Here is a 15441-nt window from a genome sequence, read left to right as displayed (position 1 = left end):
CACATGCTGGTACCTGTGGTTCTCCCAAGTGCCAGCATGTGGGGCAGGCTTGCTGGGACCTGTAGTCCTACTGTAAAAGACAATATTACTGTTAAATAAGCTATCAACCCTGCACCCACCGCCCAGGGGTGCAGGGGATAGCCCCGGGCTGCAGCCCAGGCCTGGGGTGCCCTGGAGAGGGGGGACCCCCTTATTTGGGGGGGTCCCCACCTCCCCAAAAACTCCCGGCCTGGGCTGACTAGTTAGGGTGGGTAATGCTTTGGCCACGGGACACCATCAAGCGTGTCCCCTGGCTATGGCATTACACCCCCTGCTAGTTGAGCCTGGTGCTGGTCTCCAAAATATGGGGGACCCCTATTCATTTTGTCCCCCGTATTTTGGAAACCAGGGCCAGCTCAAGCGCCTGGTGCTGGTCCCCAAAATCTGGGGGACCCCACGCACTTTGTCCTCTGGATTTTGGGAACCAGGACCACTCAAAAAGCCCGGGGCTGGTCATGCCTGGGGGGGGGGACCCCATGCCATTTTTTTTTACAAAATTATTGTCTGTATGACAGAGGATGAGACGCTGGACCCCGGACTTGGTAAGTATTTTTTTGTCAGCTCCCACTGTACCACCAACGTTTAATAGTTTGCATATGGGTTTGCATTCGGTTCAGGGGGAACCACTAGCCACCATGATTTAATTTTTTTTTTTTGAGGGGGGTAGCATATTAGGGGAAGTGAAAGAATACTTATTAAAGAAGACGTGTTCAGTAATAATAACATTTTTGTGATGAAGTGCAGTGTTTTTACTTCACTTTCTGTGACAGATTTGAAATCTCCCGTGCTGAATCTCCCATTATGAATCTCTGACACAAATCTCTCTGTATGTGGCTCATTATCTGAAATGAGTCACAGGAGTGAAATCTCTTGTGCTGAATCTCCCGTTATGTATCTCTGGCACACATCTCTGCGTATGTAGGGCCCTTTACTCTCTCTGCACATTTTACATCTGCCTCACCTGCAGTGCACATGGTTTTGCCCGTTTTCCAAACAAATGTGTACTGCAGTCATATCTGAATAAGGGCCACAGTAAGATTCACTTTTCACTTAAGATTTGATTGCTATGCAATCTTTGCTAACTCTGTACTATTTGCCTAAAATTCATGCCGTTTCCTTTCGATTTGCATTATATAGTCATTGATGTCCTGTCTATGTGGGTTTCAATTTGTGCTGTTACTAAAGCGCACATTGGGATTGCAAAGTAAAAAACCTGTGCGATCTGCATGCAATCTGTATACGATCTGCATGCGATTTGCATGCCATTTTGACTATATAATAAAAATCTAAAGTCAAATCTCACCGTGTGTACACAGCATAATGGGCCCCTTACACTGGGCGATATTCAGGCATTTTCTGAGCGATTTTAATAAATCGCTCAGAAAATACCTGAAAATGCATGTAAATCGCTCTGTGTATAGCCCAATGTAACTACTTATTACCTGTTGGAAAATCCAATTTTCTGTTGGAAATATCCTATCTCGTGTATTTCATTTGAAATTCATTTTTCCTGCTGGAAAAGTGTATTTTTATTGACACAAGAGTTATCCTTAAGTAGGATCCAGCTCTTCAACCTGTATTCAATGGTTTAGAAAGACTTCCCCCTGATGAAGTCATTTATGACGAAATGCGTCAGGAATCCTATTTTGGAAGAACTGAACCATCAAACCTATGTCTGAGAAATCAAAATTATTTTTAATGAATTTTAAATTGTTTGGTCTACCATATAATTGCATGTAAAGGGTGGTGGATATCACATAGCGCACTCTATACCTCTTTTCATACCTATCTTCTCCGTCCTCCACTAACAGGGAGGATAAATAGAGAGCTGCTGCCATCCTTAGTGCAAGCAAGTCTATTTTCTTGTTTTACATATACCTATACTGTACATATACACAGTGCTATTTTTCAGCAGGAACCAGCAGGAACTCAGTTCCTGAACCTCTAATTAAATATGACATCATCAGTAACTGAGAATGTACTTTTCATAAGATAAGTTTTATTTTAAAGTCACCTGTGAGTGCCTTTGTTTCTAAGTACAATATATACATCTATCTCTTCCTTCCTCTCTCTATTATATATATATATATATATATATATATATATATATATATATATATATTTTTTTTTTTATTTAATTGATCCGCCCCAGACCTGGAGTTCCTGCGCCTATTTTTCCAGAAAAATAGTACTGCATATACATATATATATATATATATATATATATATATATATATATATATATATATCTGAACCAATCACCCACACGGCTGAGCCTGTTACATTCTGTATTTACAGCTGTTTTAGCCAATTAATCGCACACTTGTTTATGGCACTCTCTGCAATGACTTACTGAGCAGTTCTAGGGCCAGATTCTCTAAGCTTCAAAAGTGATAAAATTGAGATTGAAAAATGTCAGACAGGAGCTGATTGGCTGGCTGTTTATCAAACACAGTCTGTGGCATGGCAGGTAGGAGCTGATTGGCTGGCTGTTTATCACTCTCCATTTTATCACTTTTGAAGCTTAGAGAATCTGGCCCTTACTGAGGTGTGAAAATGTTCCATACATTGTTTAGGATTCACTATTGAATCCCGGCGGTCGGGATCCCGGCGTTCAGAATCCCGACGCCGGAATCCCGACAGCCGAAATGCCGACAAGGGGGGATGTGGATCGCCCCCCCCCCCCACCTTGCGGGCTACGCTCGGCACACTATTTTATTCTCCCTCCAGGGGTGTCGTGGACACCCACGGAGAGAGAATGTGTCGGCATTTCGGCGGTCGGGATTCCGGCGTCGGGATTCTGAACGCCGGGATCCCGACCGCCGGGATTGTAACTGCATCCCATTGTTTACATACATTGCTGCTTGTGTGTATAACAATAGCAAATTGAATGTTCGCTAACTTTTGCACTATCATTTATATTGCCATACACAGTATGGATTATGTTTTTTCGACACACTTTGAAATTTGTTTCTCACAAACACATTACTTGCAAACATAATTTTTCTTGCACCTCTAAAATGTCACTGTTATGTTGTTATGTGTGACATCTCTGTCACCTTCAACAGAGAGCATTCGGAGCAGTCATCGTTCATTTCAGCAACTGCACTGCTACAGAGAAATCCCACCTTGCTAATCAATGTGCACACTGTTCGCATGAATGTTTAGGGCTACATCAGGGTTGCCGACTTTTTCTGTCTCCTCTCCGGGAGAAGCCCGGAGAGGAGACTTCCAGCTGCAGTTCGGGGGGCGGAGCTTGAGCTTTACATCATTAAGCCCCGCCCCCATGATGTTAAAACCCCCAATTCACGGATCTCCGTGGAGAGGGCGGGGCTAAAATGACGTAATTTTAGCTCCGCCCCCTCCTCTGAGACCCGTGGATTGACGATTTCAATCCAAAAGGTATGGGGAAGACGCCGCAATCGGGGGGTGGCGTGGGGGTTCCCCGGAATCCGGGAGGGTTGCCCACCTTTCCGGGGGGCCGGGAGGAGGACCCGGTTTTCGGGATCCTCCCGGTAATTCTGGGCAACCCTGGGCTACATATCCATTTGCAGCCATGTGAATATGTCCAAAACCAACAGGCTTACCACCTAATGATTTTTGCACTGGTCACAACTTATTGCAGGAGCCATATAGCCCTTAACTTACTTGGCGGTACAATGGAAAAAGGCATATCCATACTGTAGCTGATATTACAAACACTCCATGCTCATTCACACCTTGTGTTTTCCTGAACACCTCCAGGCGCCTACTTCCTGTCATCCACCTTATGAACGCTGTGCATAGAGAAATAGCTGCAGGCTTTCATTGCAATATGGCCTTGCACATGCATACTGTGAAACATACGCATGCGCAGTGTATCAATAATTGCCCGCCGTGTGAATTCACAGCCGTATGATTAACTTTGAATCCTGTGCTAATCTCAACTTTTGCTTATCTCTTCATGTATCATAACTAGAGATTCTGCAGAGCCTAAAATTAGCAACCTACACATATCTCAACATGCGGCATATATACTGTTTATCCAGTGAAGTACAAATGCCATATTTACTAACAACAGCACAATGGCGCCTACCCAGTAAAGATAACAACCACCGCCCCTGCCTTACCCCTCCATTTAGTGCTTCAGTAGCAGGGACCCTCAGATCTTGTCTGTTTCAGAGAACTGTCTGCTGTATGGGGGCAGACATTTTATGATGATCTGTTTTCATAGCAGCAGAAGCCAGGAGGCAGTGGCGGAACTACCGAGGGTGCAGGGGGTGCAGCTCCTATGTGGCCCGGCTGTTGGGGGGGGCCCGTGGATAGCAAGCAGTCCCCTGCACCCTCAGTAGTTTCATTGTTTTATTATATAGCCACCGCAGCCGCCTGCTTCAGTGTGCCACCGCCACAGTAAGATGCCAGATGGGGGTTGCACCGTGGGGAAGGAGCCGGGCGGGGGTACCGGTGTGCAGCACCATTCATTAGGAGCCAGGCGAGGGGTGGCAGAATGCGCAAGGAGCCGGCTGCAGTTTAGCCTGGAAGGGGGATGGTGCCGCGTCACTGAAACCGAACAGGGAGAGAAGCGGGATGTGCATGGAGCCTGCTGGTGCCCACCTTGCATCCAGCATGACTGACTAGCTATCCACCCGCTCTGCCAGCTCAGTGTGCCCTTCAGAAAGTATATGGGAGATGTCCTGCTGGCTGCTGCTGATGCTGGTGAGAGTAGCTACTCCTGCATATAAACATGTTGCAGCAGCATTATGCAATATGATTATATTAAAATAATAATAATAAGTTTAAACTGTTTTATTTACTTTTTTAATGTGTTTATCAGGCTGTGATTATTGGCATCATTTGTAATGTGCATCACAGTGTGCTGAATAATGTGTATGGGGTGTTGCAGTGTGTCGTATAATGTGTAAGGGTATTACGGTGTGCCGCATAATGTGTAAGGGTATGTTACATATTGTGTAAGGGTATGTGTGTTGCATATTGTGTTAAGGGCATTATGTTGCATAATGTTGCGGTGTGTCGCATAATGTGTAAGCAGCGTTGCGGTGTGTCGCATAATGTGTATGGGGTGTTGCAGTGTGTCACATAATGTGTAAGGGTATTACGGTGTGTTGCATATTGTGTATGGGGCATTACGGTGTGTCGCATAATGTGTAAGCGGCATTTCGGTATGTCACATAATGTGTATGGGGTGTTGCAGTGTGTCACATAATGTGTAAGGGTATTACGGTGTGTAGCATATTGTGTAAGGGACATTGCGGTGTGTCAAATAATGTGTAAGCGGCATTGCGGTGTGTTGCATAATGTGTAAGCGGCATTGCGGTGTGTTGCATAATGTATATGGGGTCTTGCAGTGTGTCACATATTGTGTAAGGGTATTACGGTGTGTCGCATAATGTGTAAGGGGCATTGCGGTGTGTTGCATAATGTGTATGGGGCCTTGCGGTGTGTCGCATATTGTGTAAGGGTATTATGGTGATTTGCATATTCTGTAAGGGTGATTACAGTCGCATAATGTGTAATTGGCATTTCCAGGGGGGCCCATTATAAATGTTGCTATGGGGCCCACAAAGTTCTAGTTACGCACCTGCCAGGAGGGGAGCCGGGACTGCAGCGCAGACAAGTAAATCTGCAGATCCCAGCCGCAGCACAGATGCAGGGGTGTCATTACAATAGCCTTGCAGACCCCTGGTGCCTGCACTTACAAAGTACCTCCCTGCTACTGTGGGGTCTGTGGGGCCTGTGGGGCAATTGTTACACCACTACAACAGCACACACTGTGCTATTCTCTTTTCGGCAGTAATGAGAATACTTCAGCAGAACTTACAAAATGTCTATGTTTGTGTGTGTGTGTGTGGGGGGGTTGTTTCTTGTTTTTATTACTTTGAAGTTAGATTGGCCTCTCATCGCCAAGTGGATAGGGCACTGGTTACTGCAGGTCAAAACAAGATGTGGGGCCAGGCATTGGCACTGTAGAGACTAACTGAATGACAATGGCCGTCAGAGTTATACCAACCTCTTTATTAATGTACAAAGGTTCCTAATATAGGGGGAAATTTAATAGGATGAGAGATTTAGAAAATGATAGATTTGGTAAGAAATCTCCAGTTTTTTTAAACTGTTTGATTTTGCTGTGTAAATGATTGCCGCTTTGAAAAAACTGGAGATTTCTTACCAAATCTCTCACTTTCTGAATCTCTCATCCTATTAAATTTCACCTACTGGTCCTTTATTCTAGTTGACTCGGACGGATGTGTATTTCGGATGGCCACCGAGTGTTCTTAGCTCCGCCTACCGTATGGATCGGTAAGACGGCGAGCGAATGGACCGCGAGTGGATGTTTCATGCAAACACCTCCCCCACTGTGGGAACCTCCCCCATTCTCTGATGGTCGCCGACCATCGAATGATGGACCGAGCAATCAGGCAGCCCCGAGAGCTCCAGACCACTCAGACAATTTTGACAGTGGTATCCTATGTAATTCTGTGTATATATGAGTTTTGTTGCGGTAGGTCATTTAGAAATAGTTTATGCATCAAATTAATAAATGTGTAAATGAATAGCAATAGTAATGTGAAACCCCCTTTACCATGCCCACAGATTACCAGAGACAGGTCCACGAGGCCGTCCGAGGGACACTGGGTCGAATGAGGCAGCACCTCCTGCTGTTGGCCCAGGAGTTACAGTACCTGAGCAACCTTCTTGATTAAAAAATGTTTTCATGTTTTGTAAAATACATATTTGTTAAAAGTTAGAAGTTGTCTGTGTGTTCATCTGAACTTTTTCTGTATATTTGTATATTGTGTAATATATTTATGTTACTTGAAATAGGTAGATGTATAGAGATGTGTGATTGCATAAAGTAGTACAAAGTGAAGGGTAACAAAAACATGTTGCTGAAGGTGTGGTGGTGTGTATGTGTGTGTGTGTTTTGTGTGAAAGGGGTTAGCTTAATGTGTGAAGGACATAAATGTCACCGTCACAATGAAGGCATGAATGAATACAATGGTTGGTACTTGTTTCCTAGCATGGCGTTTACGATATTCAGTCATGGCATTGTATTCAATTTAAAATTGTATACCATTGTATACAATGGCATACAATGCAATGCGATGCGATTTAAAATTGTATAAGCACCCTAATGGGTTTTTTCAATGTTAAATGGTCCCCCCATACGATTTTTAATTGTATAAGAACCATAATAGGTGCTTACAATGTTAAATGCACCCCCACGCCACCGCCACTATCAACGCCAACCGGAAGCGTGGCGAGCGCAGCGAGCCTGTGAGGGGCGGCGGTATGCATCCTCCGACCTTTTCCTACACCCACTATCCACGTCGGCGTGGAGTCGATTCTATATAGTGTGGCGAGCGCAGCGAGCCACAGAGCCCGAAGCGTGGCGAGCGGACGCGCATTACTTCACATGTATTCCGCGTCCCCTCGCCACACTATATAAAATCAACTCCACTCCGACGTGGATAGTGGGGTATGAAAAGGACGGAGGACGCGTACCGCTGCCCCTCGTGGGCTTGCTGCGCTCGCCACGCTTCGGGTTGGCATTGATAGTACGGGTGGCGTGGGGTGCTTTTAACATTGAAAGCACCCATTAGGGTGCTTATACAATTTAAAATCGTATACCATTGTATATGCCATACAATGGCATACAATTCGATGGTATACAATTTAAAATTGTATAACATCGGCTAACATCGCATCGCATACCATCGTATGCCTTATGGTATGCAATGCGATGGGCGCCGTGCTAGGAAACAAGTACCAAGGTAATAGATAGTATCTGATTGGTTGCCCATAGCAACATCCCATGTGAAATACTGTACAACTCACATCTTAGTAAATTTCCCTCATAATAGGGCTATACAGTATGTACTAAGGGTATATATCAATTATTTTATATTTTTATTCCTATTACATAGGGGCATATTCATCATCCATTTTGGGCTTGGTACACATAAAACATAGTTTCCACATGCTTTTTTCTGCATCCATTAATTACTAAGGGTCTGATTTGTAACACTATGGGCAGTATTCAATGATAGTTTTGACGATGTGCAGCGAATCCTGCCGGCTCCAGTATTCAACGAGTCAGGGGCTCACTGCCCCTGACCGGTGAATTTTAACTCCTGCGGCGATGCCACAGGGAGCCTGAGGACGGCGGCAGGCAGGGAGATGGAAGTCTCCCTGCCTGCCCCAGAACGTTTGTGGGGGAGGGGAGGTGGGCTCCCCGGAGCCAGGCAACACAGGCTGCCCCCCAGGATAGCCAACAGGGGACCGGGTATTCACTACACCAGATCGTGCATATGTAATGATCAGGTGCAGTAAATATATGAATATCTATTGAGCTGCTCGGTTCCCGGCCCCCTGCTGGCTGCTGTGTAAAAAATATATATAAATATATATATATATATATATATATATATATATGAATAAAAATAGCATGCCCCTCCTCAGAATAAAATTCCTGATTTTTTTACACCAAATGTAAAAAACAAAACACTTTATTTTAAAAGTTCACATTCCACTTCACCATAAAAAGATATCGATTGCTACTCGGTGAATCATGGCGATAAAAAACCTTGAAATGTATTCGCCATCTGGTCATTGAATAGGGTGATTCACCGTTTTAGTCAAAAAATCGCCGAACAGCACGAAAATAACACAAAATCGCCATAAAACATGGCGAATCAGCCTCATTGAATACTGCCCTAAGACCGATATTCAATTACCGTCCAAAAAACATTGGGTGTAGTTTCCTAATGTTTTTCTTTATGAAGGCTATGCAATTTGGATGACCAAAAACCATTTTTACCTGAAAACACACAGTTTTATTGAAATTTTTTCACTTTACATAGTCCTGTTTTGGATGAAAACATGTCTGTTTTCAGGGATTTTTCTTTGCCTTCTAGAGGCAGGAACCAATGTAATTTACACATGGCGTTGGACCCTGGAGACACTGGGTTGGGCAGTGGGTTCCAATCAGATCCCTCTATTGACTCTGTCCTGCATGTGCATGTGTGAATTCAGTTCATACATATATATATATATATATATATACAGAGAAGAAAACGCGTCACTCCAGGGACTTCAAACCAACGTGTAATTTAATGGCGCATATCAACGTCGTTTCGGGACACTTCCCGTCATCAGGATAATTGCCTTACATAAACAATAAGTGATTTATATACATACCGGCAAAGTAGGCTCCCCCCTCCTTCTGGCGGTTCTCCGTCCCGTCTGCCGCTCCAGCTTCCGGATCAGGACCCGGAAGTGACGCGTTCCCGGTCGGTGGAACGCACACCAGAGGTGGGCGAGACCTGTGCGTGGATAAAAAAAGCTTTATTAAATGTGTACATAACAGTGTCACTCGCAATCCTTATTGCCAGTGTACTCCTCCTGTGTAAATAATAATGAAATATATCATCATGCTGGTGACAAGACTTGGTGTGATATTTCTAGATAATCAGTGCAACCCCTTATTATAAAGAATGATGGTCGCGTGTCAACTGAGACAATATGTCGATCAGTGATGTCAGACATTGACACATGGTGGAAAGGTGGCCATATAAGGCATGTCTCTGTGTCTAATGTTACTGAATATATAGTGATTGAAAATAACCCATCACAGGTGAATAATTGTTATATGTAATGGTTATTTTCAATCACTATATATTCAGTAACATTAGACACAGAGACATGCCTTATATGGCCACCTTTCCACCATGTGTCAATGTCTGACATCACTGATCGACATATTGTCTCAGTTGACACGCGACCATCATTCTTTATAATAAGGGGTTGCACTGATTATCTAGAAATATCACACCAAGTCTTGTCACCAGCATGATGATATATTTCATTATTATTTACACAGGAGGAGTACACTGGCAATAAGGATTGCGAGTGACACTGTTATGTACACATTTAATAAAGCTTTTTTTATCCACGCACAGGTCTCGCCCACCTCTGGTGTGCGTTCCACCGACCGGGAACGCGTCACTTCCGGGTCCTGATCCGGAAGCTGGAGCGGCAGACGGGACGGAGAACCGCCAGAAGGAGGGGGGAGCCTACTTTGCCGGTATGTATATAAATCACTTATGCCCCTTTCAGACCGCACTTTTAAAACGGTAAATTGCCGTTTTTTTACCGTTTTAAAACGGTAATGTGTGCGGTCTGAAAGGTCCAGTCCCACTTAACCGGTTAGAAAATGCCGTTTTTTCTAACCGGTTAAAATGCAGGGTCCTACCCGTTTCTGAACCGGTATTTTAGCGCAAAAATCGGCTCAGAAACGGTATTTAGGACCCAGCCAATGAGCTGGGTCCTAAATTCAGCACAGTGAATACTTAATGAGCGCTCATTAAGTATTCACAGCACTGGAGCCCCCCCCCCCGCGCGTGTCGACACCCCCCGCGCGCGTGTCGACGCCCCCCGCGCGTGTCGACGGCCCCCCCGCGCGTGTCGGCGCCCCCCCGTGTCGACTTACCCCATGCCGGTATCTCCGTTGTGGTTCCCGGCACTGCAGCTCAGTATGCTCGGAAAGCACTTATGAAAAAAGTGTCTTTCAGAAAATGGCTGCCCCCCATACGGAAGACAGTTTTTTTAAACAGGGTTTCCTATGGGGCAGCCATTTTCTGGAAGACACTTTTTTCATAAGTGCTTTCCGAGCATACTGAGCTGCAGTCCACAACGGAGGTACCGGCACGGGGTAAGTCGACACGGGGGGGGGGCGCCGACACGCGGGGTGGGGTGGGGGGGGCGTCGACATGCGCGGGGGGGCGTCGACATGCTCTCGGTCGACATGCGAGGGGGGGGGAGCTGCACGGAGGGGAGGGCTGAAGGCTGCACTGGCTTTGACCCTGTATTTGGAAAGTTTCCAAAAACGGGTCTGCCAGTGTCAAAAAATCGGCACTTAAACGGTAATATACCGTTTAAGTGCTGCGGTGTGAAAGGGGTTTTATCTGGCAGACCCGTTTTTGGAAACGTTTCCAAATACAGGGTCAAAGCCAGTTATGCGGTCTGAAAGCAGCATTATTGTTTATGTAAGGCAATTATCCTGATGACGGGAAGTGTCCCGAAACGACGTTGATATGCGCCATTAAATTACACGTTGGTTTGAAGTCCCTGGAGTGACGCGTTTTCTTCTCTGTATCTGTGGGAGTACGCTGTGGCTCTTTACGTGAGCACCCGGGCAAATATACCATCGCCATCCCCTGCTGGCAAGTGGAGTGCCAGACCCCTCTGTTTGCTATATATATATATATATATATATATATATATATATATATATATATATATATATATATATATATAGCGTCCTTGATGCTGTGCACTCCCAGCTTACAGGTATACTGTCCCGGTGCCGGCTGTAGGACCTCCTCGCAGGGAACTCCAAATATATCACCCAACTGTCTCGTGGGACAGCTCCAGCAGCACTTCGGTATAAATCAGGAATAATAGATAGCAGACTCAGCTATACTGCAACGTTTCGAATTTTATTCGTCATCAGGCATCATGCCTGATGACGAATAAAATTCGAAACGTTGCAGTATAGCTGAGTCTGCTATCTATTATTCCTGATTTATACCGAAGTGCTGCTGGAGCTGTCCCACGAGACAGTTGGGTGATATATATATATATATGGTAAGCCATATCAGCAATGGTTTTTCGGAGCAGCTGTACTCTACCTGCACAAGAGCAATACTGAATTGCTCCAATAGTGTATCAACTCACAGAGACTTTGAAACTTATCAGGGCCATTCAATCCTTGATCACGAATAGGCATCTTGGTAAGATTTTAACAGTTTTTTTGCCAGCGCAAAAATATCCACCATAAACTGCATATAATTGCTTTCTTTCTTAGATTCAGTTTCATTAATCCAAAAGTATTAGGAGAGGAGGCCTATTACTAGGGTGGCCAACTCATCCCTTTAATCCGGGACACATTAATTACACAGGTTCTGTGGCAGTTTAAAACCAGGTAAAATGGATTCTTGGGTGTGGCAGTTTAAAACCAGGTGAAATCCTGGTTTTAAACCGGTTTAAACAGAACCTGTGTTATTAAGATGTGTCCCGGATTAAAGGGATGAGTTGGTCACCCTACCTATTACACAGTAGTTATCTTTTATACTGCACTGGGAGTGCCCTTTACTAAGGAATAATCCATGTTATGTCCCAGCACAGTATGTTCTGTTCACAAAACAAAGCTACGGATATTGTTCTACTTTAACTGATATGTAACTATCAAATAGCCTGCTGAGAACTGAATAAACAATTCCTCTCACCATCTGTGGAACCCCCAGATGTCACTGACAGCTTGGGCTAGCAGTGTCTACAAATTCAGAAGAGTAGAAGCAATTTTAAAATGGCAGTGCCTTACAACCAGCAGATGTTGGTATACAGTTTGCAACTGGCTAAATTGGCTGTTGCTGAGTTCTTCATGTGGAGTTCAAAGGAACATAAATGATTAAAAAGCTTTATTGATTATTAATAGATTCATATTGTTTAATACAGATTAATTGGCTCATGTTGGACACAGACGCAATTTGTGCCTTTATTCCCTGCATGTGTCCCAAAAATGTATTCATAGCCAAGCCAACTGAGGCACATTTGCACTTATGACTCCTTGTACTAAGAGGTACAAGACATGGGTTGTGAGGGGGTGGGGCAGGAAATGGGTTGCAGAGGCACAGCCAAAGTATATTATTAATTATGTGCTGTGAGTGTTTATGCTATCAGCTTTATATATCTGGTATTTTCACTTATTTTCTACATTCTTCATATCACTGTTTTGTTGTCACTTTTATGTATAATACAGTATATAATGTTTAAGTTTTGGTTTAGGGGATCTACATTGGTGTCCAGCATTTGTTTTGGCTTCTGCCACCTATAACAGTGGTGGTGAGTGGAACACAAATGCTGTACTTCCTGCTCTAATATGTATTCCTATCCCAAGGAAAGAGTGGACTGGACAAGTTGTGCCTTTAGGTTTGAGTGCCAGTCATTACCCCTTTGCTCTCTCTCTCTCTCTCTCTCTCTCTCTCTCTCTCTCTCCTGTGTGTGTGTATATATATATATATATATATATATATATATATATATATATATATATATATATATATATATAGCAACCTTCGGATGTGCGGCACTCGGTAATAACGTGATGAACAAAGGATAATCAGCAACGTTTCAGTTTAATTAAAAACTGTTTTCAAGCCAATTTACAAACAAAAAGTGTCTTACCTAAATACCATGGTTTGCCGCCTTGCCCGACAAAGGAGCCCGCCTCTGGAGCGCGTTATACGTCGGCGTCGCAGCCGCCACTGCCGATGACGTCACCCCGTCAGCCCGGCTTCCTTGTCTAGCGCGGTGATCCAGTTGCTAAGCAACTGGACGCTGCAAGTGAAAAAACGTGTAACCATACAAAAACCAAGATAGTGCATAAAAACAACAAATACAAGCCCTCAAAGAATTTGAGCAATCAAAAAGATGACAGTAGCAAAGAATTTACAAACCAAATAGTATTAAATAACAGCAATAAAGTACTATTATAAGAAGCAACCATATGAGATCTGTTCATTCAGACCCCTCGGCTGAATGGTATCGAGTCGAGCAATCCAGCGACTCTCGCACTGAATAAGTTTGAGGGATCGATTCCCTCCTCTAATTGAATGTGGAATGGTGTCTATGATACGATATCTCAAACTGTTCAGAGGGTGGTTAAATGCGGCAAAGTGGCGGGCCACCGGTTTATCACTTGTCCCAGTTGATAAGGCTTGACGGATATCGGATCTATGTGCCGCCATACGTCCTTTGAACTTCTGTTCCGTTTTACCGATGTAAACTAAGCCACAAGGGCACAAAATCTGATATACCACATAGGAGGAGTCACAATTGAATTGGTGTCGGATTTTATAAGTGTACCCGGAATGTGGATGTTGAAAGGTGTCGCCTGTCAACATGAATTGGCAGGCCACACAACCACATTTACTGCACCCCAGACGTGGTGGAGGAAGGAAGGACTTGAATTCTTTTGGGCTTCTGAGTTTAGCCACATCAGTTTTAACAAGCCATGATCTGAGGTTACGACCCCGCGAGTAGCAGGGCATAACTCTGCTGTCGGAAAGACCTAAATTGGGGTCGGAGGAGACAATTGGCCAATGTTTTTTTACTGCAGATTGAACTTTATTAGATTCATTGTTGTACTTATTGACCCAAGGAATGATGTTGTTAGGTTGTTTGTCTTTATTTGAGGATGTCAGTAGTTTACAACGGTCCAATTCCAGGACTTTCTTTTTAGCTTCTTGTAGCAGTCTTGGTGAATAGCCCCGCGATGACAGTCTGGTGATCAAAGCGTCTATCTGTGAAATAGCCATTGATTTGTCGCTATTGATACGTCGAATGCGTACCATCTGTGAGAATGGCAATCCTCGAATTAACGATGGGGGGTGGCAGCTAGAAGCTTGCAACAATAAGTTGCGGTCCGTTGGTTTTGTAAAGACTGTGGTGTTTAACACACCATTTTGAATACTGACTTTGACATCCAAAAAGTTCATTACAGATTGGTCCATAGAATGAGTGAACACTATGGGACCTCCTTGGTCATGATACTCCTTGAGGAGCTGTTCAAACGCAACTTTTGGACCTTTCCAGATCATGAATAGATCATCAATAAATCTACTAAACAACACTGTATATTGTGCTGCCATAGAGTTATTGTACAGCAATTCCTCTTCGATCATGTACATCACAATATTTGCATAGCACGGAGCTGCGCTAGAACCCATAGCACAGCCCCGTGCCTGCAAATATTGTGATGTAGTATCATGACCAAGGAGGTCCCATAGTGTTCACTCATTCTATGGACCAATCTGTAATGAACTTTTTGGATGTCAAAGTCAGTATTCAAAATGGTGTGTTAAACACCACAGTCTTTACAAAACCAACGAACCGCAACTTATTGTTGCAAGCTTCTAGCTGCCACCCCCCATCGTTAATTCGAGGATTGCCATTCTCACAGATGGTACGCATTCGACGTATCAATAGCGACAAATCAATGGCTATTTCACAGATAGACGCTTTGATCACCAGACTGTCATCGCGGGGCTATTCACCAAGACTGCTACAAGAAGCTAAAAAGAAAGTCCTGGAATTGGACCGTTGTAAACTACTGACATCCTCAAATAAAGACAAACAACCTAACAACATCATTCCTTGGGTCAATAAGTACAACAATGAATCTAATAAAGTTCAATCTGCAGTAAAAAAACATTGGCCAATTGTCTCCTCCGACCCCAATTTAGGTCTTTCCGACAGCAGAGTTATGCCCTGCTACTCGCGGGGTCGTAACCTCAGATCATGGCTTGTTAAAACTGATGTGGCTAAACTCAGAAGCCCAAA

This window comes from Crinia signifera, chromosome 3 (assembly GCF_055691185.1).
Source record: "Crinia signifera chromosome 3, ASM5569118v1, whole genome shotgun sequence".
NCBI classification, from domain to species: domain Eukaryota; kingdom Metazoa; phylum Chordata; class Amphibia; order Anura; family Myobatrachidae; genus Crinia; species Crinia signifera.
The sequence above is the reverse complement of the archived record's forward strand: the minus strand, read 5'-3'. Positions refer to the sequence as shown.